The sequence below is a fragment of the Lynx canadensis genome, chromosome A1 (assembly GCF_007474595.2).
Source record: "Lynx canadensis isolate LIC74 chromosome A1, mLynCan4.pri.v2, whole genome shotgun sequence".
NCBI classification, from domain to species: Eukaryota; Metazoa; Chordata; class Mammalia; order Carnivora; family Felidae; genus Lynx; species Lynx canadensis.
Genome location: NC_044303.2, coordinates 167,003,822 through 167,010,001, shown reverse-complemented (window position 1 = coordinate 167,010,001; position 6,180 = coordinate 167,003,822).

Sequence of the window (6,180 nt, the reverse complement as noted above, 5' to 3'; positions counted from 1 at the left end):
TCTCCTAAAGAGTCAACATGGTTTTTATTTATTTTTTAATGTTTATGTATTTCTGAGAGAGAGAGAGAGGGAGACAGAGTGAGAGTGGGGGAGGGGCAGGCAGAGAGGGAGACATAAAATCTGAAGCATGCTCCAAACTCACAAATGGTGAGATCATGACCCACGTCGAAGTTGGATGCTTAGCCAACTGAGCCACCCAGGTGCCCCAAGAGTCAACATTTTTTATCATATGAAATAGAATAGGCTTATATATCATTCTTAACAGTTTGTATAAATTTAAACATTTAGGAAAAAAAGAAAGAAATATTGACTATAACTTATTAATCAAGATAGAACATTTTATTCCACCCAGAGATGGCAATATGTACCAAAATACAAATACTGCATGATTCCACTTACATGAGTTATCTAAAATGGTCAAATTCATACAATCAAAGAGTGAAATAATGGTTACTAGGGGCTGGAGGAAGTGGAAAATGAATGGGCCTAAGTTTCAGTTAAGCAAGATGAAAAGACTCTAGAGATCTGCTGTTCAACACTGTAAATATAGTCAACAGTATTGTACATGTAAAACCTTGTTTAAAGGGTAGATATCATGTTAAGTGATCTTACCAAGGTAAGTGATATGATGGGAAACCTTGGATATCTTGCAAAGATAAAGCACTGGTACTTGATATTATGGGTGTCCTGAAAAGATTTTCCTGAAATCTGAAGAATGAATAAGAATAAATTAGGCAATGGGTAGGGAGGGAGTGTTTAAAATAGTAGGAACAGCACATGCAAATTCACTGACATGAACGGAAATTTGACAGGGATGGAGTGGTAAAAACACCAGTGTGATTTTATCACAAGGATTGATGAGAATAATAGCAAAAGAATAGACTGCAAATAAAAGCATAGGCTTGATGTGAATGGCCTTATTGGTCTAAAGGATATTGTATTTTATCCAGAAGACAATGAGAAACAAAGTATTTTACATGAGAGAGTAAGGATATCTCTTCATCTTTAAAGATCCTTTTGGCTGCAGTATAGAAAGGAAACTAGAAAGGTAAATAGTAGATGGTCACCAAAGACCATGCATAAGTCAGAGTAATTCAGAATAGCAAAGATTACTTAGAGACGGAAAGGAGTGGTCACATTTGAAAGCATTTGAGGAGAAAATTTTGAAAGGAATTGCAATAAACTGTATAGTGGTTGAGTGTGGAGAAACTATCAAGATACAGTCTAATTTTCCACCTTGTTTAGTTAAAATTCTACTTTACTTTCTGTGTATAATTATACAAGAGTACATAATTGGAAGACATGCCTGCATTTTTTTAAAAAATGTCCTCTAATTTTTAGAGGACAGAGGCATTAATTGAATATGGGCATGAATAAATCATATGGACTAGAGTTAAGAGTGGGAAGAAAATAATAGCTTTGGGCTATAACAGTTAAAGGTTAAGACAAAGTGCCAAAACAAGACTGAAAAGTGACCAGAACATAAATAGAAGGTGCAACGTTGTAAACTCAAGAAAAATTGAGTGTTTCAGTAAGGATGAATGGTAAATAGTATTAACTATAGCTGAGGGGTCAAGTAAAGTGAATTTGCAAATGCCTGTTGGAATTAGAGACCTTAGAGAAAGTCATTATTATAGAGTGATGAAGGCAAAAAACAGCCTCTTGTGGATTAAATAGAACTGTACCTCTGATCCTTCTGAACAGAAACTAAAATTATGAATCTATTAAAATCAGCTAACATTTGACTTTGTGAGTCAGTATCAGCGATGGAATTAGCAGCATAAATATGTCTAGAGATTTCTAGGCAGATGGGGCTAAATCTAAAGAGGAGATGCAACATCCTACCAAATAAGATTTTTTTGGGATCTAATGAGTCACTGGCCAAGAGAAAGTGCTGATTCTGAAGAATTTATGGCAGGAGTAAAAGAAATGAGACAAACAGGAATTCTTTCTCAAGTCTTATGTTTGAGCTCATCATAACATCTGTACATTCTTTTATTTAATTATATTTATAACACTTTGTCTTTTTTCATGATAATTTTGGGGGAAGCTATCTCCAGAATGCAAATTAATGGATGTGTATAAGAAATCACTTCTGTATGGGGTGGAAGAAAAGTGAGTCTCTGGCTTTGTTCTCAAGAGGCTTACATACACAGACATGCATATATAAAGTTTTCAAAGACCCTGGGTAGAACAAGGAAGATTATAAACAAATAAATGCTTACATCAATACATTTCTCACAGGTCAACAGATGCCCTAGGAGTTTGAAGATGATGGGTTTCTTCTAGGCCTGTCTCTAACCCTTCTCTGTTTGTCCTTCCAAACGGTGTGCTTTTTTGGGAAATCTTCCAGTTAAATTGGCATTGATCAAAATATGCACAGAAATGGATAACATTACCATGTAACATTAAATCAACTTTAGATTAACTTGTACATTTAGGTCAAGGCATTTCATAAGTGCTGAATTTCTTACTGACAAAAAGATTTTCTCTGCTCACTAACTTGAGACATCTCTTAAAATCTCATCCACTACTTTCAGCATATTTTTCCAAGTTGTTTCTTCCACTTTCACAAACATTTCTATTTTCTGACAGATCCTTTTTATTTTTCTACCTATTGTTCTTTTCCTAGCCATGTGTGTGTATGTATATGTTTGACCATATACCAATTTTATTCAGGAAATAAAGGTTGTATTTTAGTGATAAATCAATAGAACAGTCATACATTTGCTAATATCTGCTGACCAAGAAAAATGAAAACAGTAGGTGTGTTTTAATGTTAAATCTACTAAAATTATTATGTGACTGAAGCATGTATAATAGAATTTTAAAGAGGTCCAGAACCCCATATCTGAAAACCCTGAGACCACAAATATTTTGGAAATCAGAATTATTCACATTTTAGAAAGATAATACATTCATGGGCTGTATTCTATAATATTCCCAGCAAGTTATAAAACAATACCCTCTAGTTACATAAAGTGCCATTACTGAAGTTAAACAGTCACCCTATTTGGGATAAAAAAAATTATAATCATTTGTGTTTAGCTAGAGTCAAATCATATAGTAATACACTAATGAGTGATATAGTAGATAAGTGCAAACTGTAAGCTGTAAATATTCCAATAGTGTTTAATTTTTTTTTAATTTATATTTCTATGTCTAAATTTATCTAACTCTCCATCTACATGTAATGAATATTTGTTATATCAGATTGTTTGGGAATCTTAGCAAACAGGTCACTCCAACGTTGACACCTTCATTTTCATCAGGTTGAAGTGGATATGTGATGATGGACAGAGAGGATTCTCACATAATAAGGCAGAACTTTGATAGTCTGCTTTTGAAGAGAGATTTCAGGTTTGCCTTTCCCAATAAAGCAGTCTCTGGGTATAAACTGCTGTAGTTTCCTGCTGATTGATAAATGGATCATGATCAAGGAAAGCAATTACTTGATCACAATCTTTTTCCATATCTTAGGGATTTTTCCACCTGTGTTCATGAACATTGCTTTCCTCATGCTTGTCATTTAAGCTATCTCTTCATCATCCATGGGCTTGTACAACAGGTGCATTTTTGTAAGTGCTCATCATTCATTCCTTAGTTTTCTCCAAGGATGTTATTTTTCAGTTAGTATCTTATCAAATTTGTCAATTTCAGCTGCTTCATGATTTGCAGAAACATTTTGCTATAGGTTTTCAGATATTTTACATGATGATGCTTCTTGAATTCCTGAATGTTTATATTTATCTTTTATTGTTAGTTATTTGTGATATATTCTAGGTTACTTCATCACCAACAGGTCAGTTAGCAGGATAAGTTTACTTCACTGGCAAATCTACTTAGTACCAGTACCAGTTATTATTTGTTTGTTTATTTGTTTTTTGTTTAACTATAAGGTATTTTCCCATTTTTCTTCAGTTCTGGTAACCACTATCAGGCTCCAGTGTAGAAACTTCAACAATTTAGGTTTAAGTTTCTTCAAATCATATGTTTAAAGTTTAAAGTAATGTGGGGGGCTGCCTGGGTGGCTCAGTCAGTTAAGCAGCTGAGCCTGATTTCAGCTCAGGTCACGTTTCATGGTTCATGAGTTCAAGCCCCACATCTGGCTTTCACTGACAGTGCAGAGCCTGCTTGAGATTCTCTCTCTTTCTCTGCCCCTCCCTCTCTCTCTCCCTTACTCTCTCTCTCTCCCTCTCTCTCTCAAAATAAATAAATAAACTTTAAGAAATTTTAAAAATAAAAACAAAGTAATATGGAATTTTCTACATCACATTCCTCATTAAGATACCACACAAATATACCTCGATGAAGCTAGTGCAGTAACATCATTTGTGAGATATTACTACTAAACTTTGCTATTTGTATTTCTTTTATTACATATGGATTTATATTTAATACTTTTGACAGTTTCACTATTCAAGTTACCCCAGTGTTATTAAGTACAAAACAATAAACCGAATATTGATGAATTTAGGTGTGTTAGTACTAGTAATACCAAATCTCTACAGTTCAAATAACATTTTGGCACAAAATAAGTTTCATTGCCAAATTTCAAGAAGAGGAAAGAGAAGGACGAGGAGGAGAGGGAGGGAAAGGAGAGTGAAGGAGGTGGGAGAAGGGAGAAGGAGAGACGGTGGAGGGGAGGAGAAGATAAGAAAAATATAATTTGGATTTTTGAGCTTATAAGATTTTTTAAGTTACCCTGAAATATTGTAGATCTGTACTAATTTAAGAGGGAAGTTTTATTATGTGAGTTAAGGAGAAATTTCTTTTGATAAATGAATACTTATGATTAATATTGAAAGATAACAGATGTTAATAAAAGACACATAATACTAGTTATTTAATTCCCTCCATTATAATTAAAGTTGACATTATACATTTACATTCTTTTTGTCATAAGATTTGCATTGATAATGAGCATCTTTATGTGTGTCAGAAATGTTAAGAATATTTTAAGACCTAACAAATTATCATTGTTTACCTGAATGCATTTAGAGTTACAAACAAGACATCCAGTACTGTTCAGAAACTGTTCATCTCAAGTTACTGACTGTTTTCAATGAGGAAACATATATTTTACATGTGAAGTTTACCACAAACAGTAGATGGTAGCTAGAGCTAGAGCCATGATATTTAGAAAATCTTAGATTTTTCTGTTTTAAGTGTTTACACACAATTTTCACTTTTAACATTGTTTGACTTTAGTCTTTATTTTATATTACTGTGGTTGAAATGGTTTTCATTCACATTTCTAGGAAAGCAATAATTGAGGATATTATGCAGCATCTTGATTCATTTACTAAATACATTTTTATTCTATTCCCACCTTATGTCAGTCACTGTTTTAGGCATTCTGGACCCAGCAGGGAAGCAGTCAGACCTCCTGAACTATGAAGGTTAAATGAGTTAATACAGCACGATGCTTGGAAGACTACTTGACACATAGCAAGAACTTAATAGTTATAGCCATTAATAATGTTAGTGGTAACTTTATTTTATTATTTGTTTAATTTACTTTTTATTAAAAAATTTTTTATATCCAAGTTAGCATATAGTGCAACAATGATTTCAGGAGTAGATTCCTTAATGCCTCTTACCCATTTAACCCATCCCCCTTCCCACAGCCTCTCCAGTAACCCTCAGTTTGTTCTCCATATTTATGAGTCTCTTATGTTTTGTCCCCCTCCCTGTTTTTATATTATTTTTGCTTCCCTTCCCTTATGTTCATATGTTTTGTCTCTTAAAGTCCTCATATGAGTGAAGACATATGATTTTTGTCTTCTTTGACTGATTGATTTAAGTGGGTGTTGAAGTGCCCTACTATTTTGGTATTATTATCGATGAGTTGCTTTATGTTTGTGATTAATTGATTTATATATTTGGGTTTTCCCACATTTGGCGCATAAATGTTTACAACTGTTAGGTCTTCTTGGTGGACAGATCCCTTAATCATGATATAATGCCCTTCATCATCTCTTGCAACAGTCTTTATTTTAAAGTCTAGATTGTCTGATATAAGTATGACTACTCTGGCTTTCTTTTGTAAGCCATTTAGTGTGGTAGATGGTTCTCCATCCCCTTACATTCAATCTGAAGGTATCTTTAGGTATAAAGTGGCTCTCTTGTAAACAGCATATAGATGGATCTTGTTTTCTTATCCATTCCATTACCCTA